This window comes from Heterocephalus glaber, unplaced genomic scaffold (genome assembly GCF_053883595.1).
Source record: "Heterocephalus glaber isolate CG9 unplaced genomic scaffold, H.glaber_assembly_v1.0 deba00001572, whole genome shotgun sequence".
Lineage (NCBI taxonomy): Eukaryota > Metazoa > Chordata > Mammalia > Rodentia > Bathyergidae > Heterocephalus > Heterocephalus glaber.
In genome coordinates this window covers 13928547-13938161 of record NW_028258357.1, presented here as the reverse complement: position 1 = coordinate 13938161, position 9615 = coordinate 13928547, and the positions used below count along the sequence as shown (strand labels likewise).

Here is a 9615-nt window from a genome sequence, read left to right as displayed (position 1 = left end):
TCTCAAAATAAAATTTAAAAGGTAGGGGTGTAGCTCATGGTAGAGTACTTGCCTAGTAGATGCAAGGCCCTGGTTTCAAGCCCCAGTACAGCAAAGATAAGTAAATAAATATTGTAAGAAGAAAAAGAATAACTCCTAAATCTTTGACTTGAACAACTGAAAGGATGATGGGATAACTTACTTGGGGGGGCAGACTTTAGGAATGAAAATAAAGTGTTCCATCTCATCTTGGATTTTTTTCTTTTTACTTCGTGTTAGACACTGAGTGGAGACACCAAGTATTCAGCTGGATACACAAGTCCAGAGCATAAAGAAGCAAGGTCACAGGCTCACACTCTATATTTAGTAGTCCTAAGTAAACAGATGATATGTTGGTTTGCTATGACCATACAAACCATTCCCAACAGCCAGTGGCATAAAACAACAATTTATTTTTGCTCACATGTGACATTGGCTGGACTCCAAGCTGGGCATCTTTGTTTCCATCTGCGGGTCTGCTCTTATCTCTCATGTCTCTTGGGACCTGAAGGCCAGCCAGGCATTGGCAATGGGAATGACTCAGTAGGGCTAGAGGAAGCATGGGAAGCTCATGATAACCTCTACTTCTGTAGTATGTCGTTACCCAAAGCAAGTTCCATGCCCAAGTTCCAAGTCAAGGGCAGGAGAAGGGCACTCTGCCCTGATGACACCTTGGGTGCAGGAAGTAGGGGTGGGACTAAAATGGGTGTCAGTAGTGTGGCCATCACAGATGAGATCACCCAGCCTAGGAGTGTAGGCAGGAAAAGGACCAGGGCCTCGACACATCCCTAAGGCACTTTAGCATTTGCTAGCCAGCTATAAAAAGGAAACTCAGCAAGGATTTAGAAAGAGCAGCAAGTACAGTTGGAAAATAAGGAAAATAACTAAGGGGATGTGAGAGAAATAGGAGAGAGGAACATACCAAGGAGACTGTCAAATGTTGCTGAGAAGTTAAGTAAGAGGTGAACAGAAAAATGGCTGTCACAACTAGAAACCAGGTCTACCAAGCCAAGATTTCTATGACAGGATGATGGGAGAGGGGAGAGGTTAAGACCGCAGCCTCTCATCCTTGGTTCTCACACAGCAGGAGAACAAATTTTGTTGGGACACTAAAAACTACCACAGTGGGGCCAGGGCTGTAGCTCGGCAGTAGGGCACTTGCCTAGCGTGCTCAAGCCCTGGGTCTGATCCTCAGCACTGCCACTGTAACCACCACTGCCAAAAACAACAGCAACAGCACGGGAAAAAAACCAAAAAAAACCCCCTTCTCTCCAGAATAGTAAAATACTAGGATTAAGAAGGAGAAAGCAATAAAGGTTGCATAAGGCCAGACTGTTGAGGCTCTTGAATGCCTGGTTAAGGAGTTGGAGTTTGGCCCTTTAAACAAGGAGTCGTCCACATCTGTCTGAGAAGAAAGTGATATATATCAAGTTTTGTGTTTTTTTTAGGAAGAAAAACCTAACTGCAATATAAGATGTATTTGGTGGCAAATAGGCCAGGGGTCCTGGTTCTGTTGTCAGACCTCTTGCCTGGGTCTGAACCTCTCAGGAGGGTCCTCAGTTCTCTTAGACTAAATTCCAGATGTTTGTGTCGTTGACACCTCTCCTGCCTGCTTCCTCCTGGTCTAACTGGCCTTGACTGGTTTTTGATAACCTTTCCTAGGAAGATGCCCCTACTGATAAGCCACAAGCAGTCATCCGGGAACCACAGCCTGGCTTCTTAGACCAGGTTGGCAATTCCGGGCTGCTTTTGAGACTTGTCCTCCAAATCCCTGCTGCTCTCCTCTCCCTCTCCCTGTCCCTGTCCCTGTCCAGTAGGGACACTCTGTTGTCCAGAAAACTCCCAGCTCCCTCAGTTCACAGAGCTCAGAAGAGGTAACAGCTCTGGAATAGGCCAGATTCCTCCTCCACTAGGCGACCTCACCTCCGGCAGGGCACCTGAGGGGCTCTCGACCTTGAGCAAAAGCTCGTCCTATGTAATGTCTCACTCGAGCCCCTGTGTGACTCTTAGAAGCAGGCTTGTGGGTGGGGGTGGGAGGTTGAGCAACGATCCTGAAAAGCAATCGCTATGTGCACTCTGTGGCTTAATCTACACCATTTCCCAAAAAGCCTAAAAGGAAAATACACCAACAGATCTCTCACATGATGAAATATTATTAATAGTATGACAGAGTAATTTGGCTTGGAAATTTTCACTCCATCTTCATGCCTGGGCTTCACCAGATCTACAGAAAGATGAACAAGTGGTATTTCAAGAACACCCGATTCCTTGAATGGAGCTATAGTTACAACTGCAGAGTCATTGTTGGGTCTGTGCTAGGATTTTCCTTGTTGATTTTATAAAACCATGATGTTTCTGAACAACACACACATCCTCAGTTGCTATGCATGGTATTTTCCTATTGTCTGCCAGCCGAATATTCCTTAGCTGATTGGTCCTAGTAGGGAATAGAAAACCTAGTAGGGAATAGGGAATAAAACTACAAATTAGAAAGTAATGACAGTGACATTCAAATCACACACACACACACACACAATGTAAAAACAAATATTTTGGCTTTCACTCTGGATTATACTGCTAACAAAGGATTGCATCTGGCAAAATGGGAAACTTGCAACCCTTCTGGGTAACTGCCATTCAGTAAAAATGAGTTTCCCTAAACCCACCAGGATCTCTTTTGCCAAGGCCATTCACAGGAAGTCTTTTCCCCCATAAAAGGACATATGGACTGTCTCAGATTCCACCGGGCCTGGATTCTAGTCGCCTCCCCGCCACAGATGCTTTGTGATCTTGCCTCTAAGGGCAACTGTGCTACCCCTCTGAGGACAGTACGCTTTTCTCATATCACACTAGGCAAATCCTTAACCCTGGCCTCTGCTCTCGGGTCATTCTATCATCACATTAATCTCAGAGTGTGATACCCAGACCTGATTACTGGGGCCCACCAGAACCAGAGCCTCTGGAGTCTGACACACCACTCTGCTCCCTTCAGCCATGGCTCCCCCTAGCGGCCAAGCTTCTACACTCGATGTCCCCTTGGCCTTCAGGATTAATCACTAGCTTCCTAGTTACTAAGAGTTACTCTGTGATGCCTTTGTCCAAGGGTATTCTCAGGAGTGTCTCCACTTGCTGACATAGGTTATATCTCAAAGCTCTTTTCAAAAAAAAGTTTTAATTAAATTTGCATAAAAACCAGGCAAAGGAGTGTATATAGTCACATTCAAAGATGCTACTTAGACTCTGTCCTTTGGGTCTCTGAAGCAAGACATGGACCCAATGACAATTTTTCAGTCTCAAGTCCTTGAATGTGTTCTGGGCTTTTTCTCCATGCCTCATATCCCTACTGTGGCCTCCAGATAAAATAGGAACACATGAGCAAAACCAACCCAGTATTTCTCAGCTCCCTGGTGCAGACCCTCGATATGCTGGGACACACTGATAAAGGAATGGTGCCCACAACCAGAGCCTATGTAAGAGGCATCACTTTAGTATTTATTGAGCAGCTCCTTATGCCCAGTACCAGAGAATTCCTGGCGCTCAACTATTCTCACTAGTCCTGACAGGTATCACTGAGAGGCTGAGTGTAACATTAGCTTGCCCAGCCCCCTGGTCCTCCAGTAGCCTTGGCACAACACTGGGTAACCAGGCTGTCCAACAGAGCAAGCCCAGACCACAGAAGAACCAGGCAAATGCAGGCTCTATCTTCCAAAAAGTGCAGAGTAAACAGTGCCCTTAGGGAATGGTCATTATTGTGTACTTCCCTTCTTCGCTCATGACCTCATGTCTGCTGCTTTGACTGTAAACACCGACCGAGTGCCAAGATAGAGAATAAAACCACCAGGAAACCCAACGTTGCTGTTTGTTTAAAGATGGCAGGAAAAGGTCCCATATGGCTCAGTGCTCCTTTGCTTCCTGCTCTGTAGAAATATTAAATCCCAGAATCCAGAGCCAGTCCATCTCCCCACCAACTGACTAGAACGCTAACCTCCAGCCTCATGACCAGAGACCCTGTACCTCCCCTCCCCTGCCCTCTTCTTTTTCCTTCTTTTCTCTTCCCAAGATCCTGCAGTCTAAATATCATCATATGATAACCAAGAAGAATATGCTGCAGCGTGTTCTCTTCCTTATGCTTCTACCCACACTGGGGAGGGAATGTATTTTTGATATACTAGCCTGCACATAACTTGTAGCACAGAAAGATTCCTGTCAAATAAACTCCCTTAATAAATTCCCTTTGCCATTGTAAACTAAGACACGACCTTCAAGCCTTTATACCCAGACAATAAAACATTTGTGTTCTTTAATTAGCTTATTACTTTTGTTAATGTACATTCCTGTGGTTACAGTACTTTCCACTTAACCTGAAAGAAATACTACATGGGATTTCAAACTTTTTTTTACCAACGTGTCTCCATGTTTAAAAAAAATTTCTCTTAACCAAGATCTCTTCATGTTTCAAAGTTTATCTCGTAACAATAGCTAATTTATTAAGTCCTAGAAAATTATGACAACAATAAGTCCTTGTGCAAACTTTTGGCATACTGGAGATTTTTGGTTAAATAAAAGGGGGTGACGGTTGGTTGAGGTGAACAGTGGAGTCCGGGCTGAGTGTGGTGCCACCACTTCAGGGCAAGGAAGCGGCCAGTCAGAAAATGGGTAAGAAGAGTCAAGTTAAAACTCAGAAATTGGGCACTGTGGCCACAGCCAGTGTGTCTCCGAAGGAAATCTTGAACCTGACCCCTGAACTGCTGCAGAAATGTAGCAGCCCGGCACCTAGCCCAGGAAAAGAATGGGAAGTTTGTGCAGCCCGGGTCTCTGGTTGAGAAAACACAGAAAAAGCAAAAAGGCCTGCCTGTTACTTTTGATGGAAAAGAGGAGATTACTTTCCTGATCTAATGAAACGGGCCTCTGAAAATGGCACCTCGGTTCTGAAATGTTCTGGAATGGTTAACTTCAAAGAAGAGGGCTTTGGTTTGAGGGCAACAAGAGACATCAGGGCAGAAGAATTGTTTTTATGGCTTCCACGAAAATTACTAATGACTATTGGATCTGCTAAAAATTCAGTATGGAAGCCCTTATGTTCTCAAGACCGAGTTCTTCAAGCCATGGGAAATATCACACTGGCCTTCCATCTGCTGGGTGAGGAACTGGCCCCAACTCTTTCTGGCTGCCCTGCATTCAGACCCTCCCCAGTGAGTACCACACTCCTCTCTCCTCTGAAGAAGAGGAATTTCGGTGTCTTCAGTCAACATAAGCTACCCACAGTGTCTTCAGCCAGTACAGAAACACAGCTGGACGTCTGCCTACTCCTATAGTTACCCGGACCCATCCTCGTGGCAACAAACTGCCCTTGAAGGGTTCTTTCCCTTACGAGGACTACAGTGGGCAGTCTCTCATGTGATGACTGCACAACACCAAATTCCCACGGAGGACAGTTCCTAGGCGACCCTGGCCCTGATTCCAGGGACCCACAGCCTGTCAATGATTTCTCACGGGGTTCAGTCCGGAGGCTCTGTGGAGCCCTGGCGTGGACTCTACTCCTGTGCTTTTGTCTCCCTGTCACGTCCCTCCAGAAGGGACTCAGGTCCCCAGCATATTCCCCTCCCAGGTTTCCTTTTCCACTCTGCTAACTTCATGCTGAAAACCAGGAGCTTGAATCTTACAGCACTGCAGAAACCACAGCAAAGTGCATTTATTTGCTAAGCCATAATTCCAGCCTGCACATTCATTTATTTATATTGCTGCACTACAGGCTCAGCCAAAATTTCCTTATTCTTTTAAGCTGATTTATTGAAGATCCTCCTCGTTTTCCCTTCTCCATTCCTGTCCTTTTTCTCTGAGTACTGGCTTCCAGTTGTGCTCTTCTCCCTGCTGCTTTCCTGGGGTCCCACAGACCCTGGCCAGGGCGGTTCCCCGGCCGGGGGAGGGTGGGCCGAGAAGAGGTGGGGCTTCCTTGTCCTTGCTGATCTACCGGGTGCAGGGCAAGGAGGACAGGACCCCACTCCTCAGTGCTCTGAGGGTTTTAGCCGGAGTCCAGGTCGCAGCTTTCTCAGAGCTGACAGGGAGGGAGCAACCAGATGCATTCCAGGTCATTTTAGAATTTTAAACATTAGACTAGTCTACTGATTTGGTTGTTTTCTGTTCACCTCCTTTTCTTGACACCAGCTTTCTTTGTTATTAGCAGCGTTATGAATGATTGAAGAAATGCTATAAATGATTATTTTACATCTAACCCCACAGAATGGCCAGAACACGTGTACCATGTGCCAAGCACTTAAGATAGAATATCCTCCTGCTAGGAGCTCCAGTGGCCCAATCAGTTAGTGTGCAGTACTTATGCAGAATATCCTCCCGCTGATTTGGGAAGGTCCAGCAGCAAGCACTCTCTGGAATCTTAAAAATATTTCTATCAGGGGCAGGGATTTTGCTCAGTGGTCCCACCACCTGCCCAGCAAGGGCAAGGACCTGAGTTCGATCCCTGGTACTAAAAAAAAAAAAAAATTTCTGTGGTAGCAAGAAAGAATACTATAAGGGCCAGGGATTGAGCTCAATGGTTCCGACACCTGTCTTGCACGCACAAGGTCTAGAGTTCGATCCCTGGTACTAAGGAAAAAAAGAACGAATACTATAGTTCATTTTTTTAATAATTACTTTGTTTTTTTGGTACCGGGGATCAAACTCGGGACCTTCCGCTTGCGAGGCAGGCAGCAGAACCACTGAGCTAAATCCCCGGCCCTAATCATTACATTTTGCCTTCATTTAGATATGCTTAATTTAATTAACAATACTAAGAAATAGCAGCATGTTTTATGTTTTCATTAATGACTATAATTTTACATTCTTTGTTCTTTTTCCCCCCTTTCAGAGATATTTTTAACCGATCCTAAGCTTGAAATTAAAATATTTTTTCAAATAGCTCTAAAAAAAAAGAAAGAAAGAAAGAGTGTGAAAGATATAGCAGAGACCACTGTCATTTTCGTACCATCTAAATCCCACTCTAAATGATTTGTAGCAAATCGGGAAGTGATCCTCTAGCAGCAGAAACCATACCAGAGAAGCTAATTCAGTAAATCAGAGGGGTTATTCCATGTCGTCTGCATGCTCAAACAAGTGAGAGAGAGAGAAAGAGAGAGAGACACTGGCTTCAACAAATCCTTAGTTTTCCAGCCAAAGGCCTTTCAGAGCTCTTGGCTGCCTGATGAAATGCCGGGGATTGTGAAGGCAAATTTATGGAGCTGGGAGAGGGGGGGACTTCCGAGTTACCATAAAAAGGAGATTTGAACCGGATTGCTTGTGCAGCACTCTACGTAATTCTCTGTTAGTCATGTAATTATCTAATAGTTATCATCTCCATTTTATATATGATGAAACAATAACTAAAAAGAATTAAGAAACTTGCTCAAAGTTGGGCAGTGGAGTAAGGATGGATCTAGAACTCAAACCCTTCTACAATGTTCACATTATAAAACGGGGTACAAAGAAGGCTGCTGACTTTATCGCTGATTCCATTCCAGTCCATGTAACTCAGTGACTCAGGTCCCTGTGCTGATACCATTGAGTTATTCAGTGATACAACAGATATTGAGTAACTACTATGTGCCAGGTACTGTTCTAGGTGCTCCAGATATAGTAGTAAATAAAGACAAAGCCTCTGTCCCCACTGAGTTTCCACTCTGCTGAGGGGAGGTAAACAAAGAAGTCCATAATCATGTCGTAACTGCTATGAAGAAAAATAAAGGGTAAGAAAGAAAGGAGAAAACTAGCAGAAGTGCTACTTAATACAGACAAGCCGGGAAGTCCTCTCAGATAAGAAGGCCTAGGTGCTGGGCATGGTAGTACACACCTGGAATCCTAGCTACTTGTGAGGCTGAGGCAGGAGGATTCAAATTCAAGGGCAGCCTGAGCAACCTAGCAAGACCCTGTCTCAAAACAATCTGAAACCCCGGCTGCCAGGAAATGCGGGCAATCAGGTCTTGGCTCTGTCTGCGTCTCCTGGCCTGTAATTCCCGCGCTGGGGGATGGAACTGAGACTTCGGGACCACCTCGTCCGTTTTCCCAACCCGAATCTCCGAAAACGAGGCGGCAAGGAACTCACCACACCACACCGACAGCAGCTGAAAGGCCCAGGCTGTGCAGGCCAGTTTGCAGGCAGGGAGAAGTAATCGTGCAGGCATTTCTGAAAGGAACATGGATAAGTACGAAACTACTGTCAACCAAGGATCAAGGAGTCGCTGCCACTGCAGGAAGCAGTGGAGAGAACAAGAAAGTCAAATCTGTTCCATGGGTGGAAAAATACCACCCAAAATGTGTGGATGAAGTTGCTTTCCAAGAAGAAGTAGTTGCAGTGTTGAAAAAAATCTTTAGAAGGAGCTGACTTTCCTAATCTCTTGTTTTATGGGCCACCTGGAACTGTAAAAACATCTACTATTTTGGCAGCAGCTCAAGAACTCTTTGGGCCTGAACTGTTTCAATCAAGATTTCTTGAGTTAAATGCATCCGATGAACATGGAATAGTTCGAGAGAAAGTGAAAAATTTTGCTCAGTTAGCTGTATCAGGAAGTCGTTCAGATGGGAAGCCATGTCCTCCTTTTAAGACTGTGATTTTGGATGAAGCAGACTCTATGACCCTAGCTGTTCAGGCAGCTCTAAGACACACCGTGGAGAAGGAGTCGAAAACCACACGATTCTGCCTCGTCTGTAACTATGTCAGTCGAATAATTGAACCATTGACCTCTAGATGTTCAAAGTTCCGCTTCAAGCCTCTCTCAGATAAAATTCAACAGCAACGGTTACTAGACATTGCTGAGAAGGAAAATGTCAAAATTAGCAATGAGGGAATAGCTTATCTTGTTAAATTGTCAGAAGGAGACTTAAGGAAAGCCATTACATTTCTTCAAAGTGCTACTGGATTAACAGGTGGAAAGAAAGTCACAGAAAAAGTGATGACAGACATTGCTGGGGTAATACCCGCTGAGACAACTGATGAAGTATTTGCTGCATGTCAGAGTGGCTCTTGACAAACGGGAAGCTGCTGTGAAGAACTTAATAAGTGAAGGTCATGCAGCAGCTCAGCTTGTAAATCAAGTTCATGATGCAACTGTAGACAATGATAACCTTTCTGATAAACAGAAGTCTATTATGACAGAGAAACTTGCTCAAGTTGATAAATGCTTAGCAGATGGTGCTGATGAACACCTGCAATTGATAAGCCTTTGTGCAACTGTGATGCAGCAACTAACTCAGAATTGTTAGTCTGAAAACTGACCAAAAGCTCATGAGACATGCTTTGTAAAATACAGGTTGTGAAAATAAAAATGACCAAACCACCTTTGGAAAAAAAAAAAAATCTGAAAAAGGCCAGGGATGTAGCACAATGGTGGAGAGCTTTACCTAGCATGTTCAAGGCCCTGAATTCAATCCACAGTACCTCAAGAAGCAGGAAGAAGATGACAGTATTGGAACAAAGACAGAAGGAAAGGAGGGGAAGAGGGAGAAAGGAGTAGAGGGAATACCAGTGATGGGAGTCGTGGGGATGCTCTCTACATGTAAGGAAATGCATCTAAAGTATTGAGGCGGGCTCAGCAAATGGAAGAGGGA

General features: G+C 44.8%; 2 pseudogenes; both read left to right on the top strand.

The window, feature by feature from the left end:
* Positions 1–4477: 4477 nt before the first annotated feature.
* On the top strand, positions 4478–5721 carry LOC101710301 (actin-histidine N-methyltransferase pseudogene; annotated as a pseudogene).
* A 2005-nt stretch (positions 5722–7726) lies between these two features.
* On the top strand, positions 7727–9277 carry LOC101710663 (replication factor C subunit 4 pseudogene; annotated as a pseudogene).
* Positions 9278–9615: the final 338 nt, after the last annotated feature.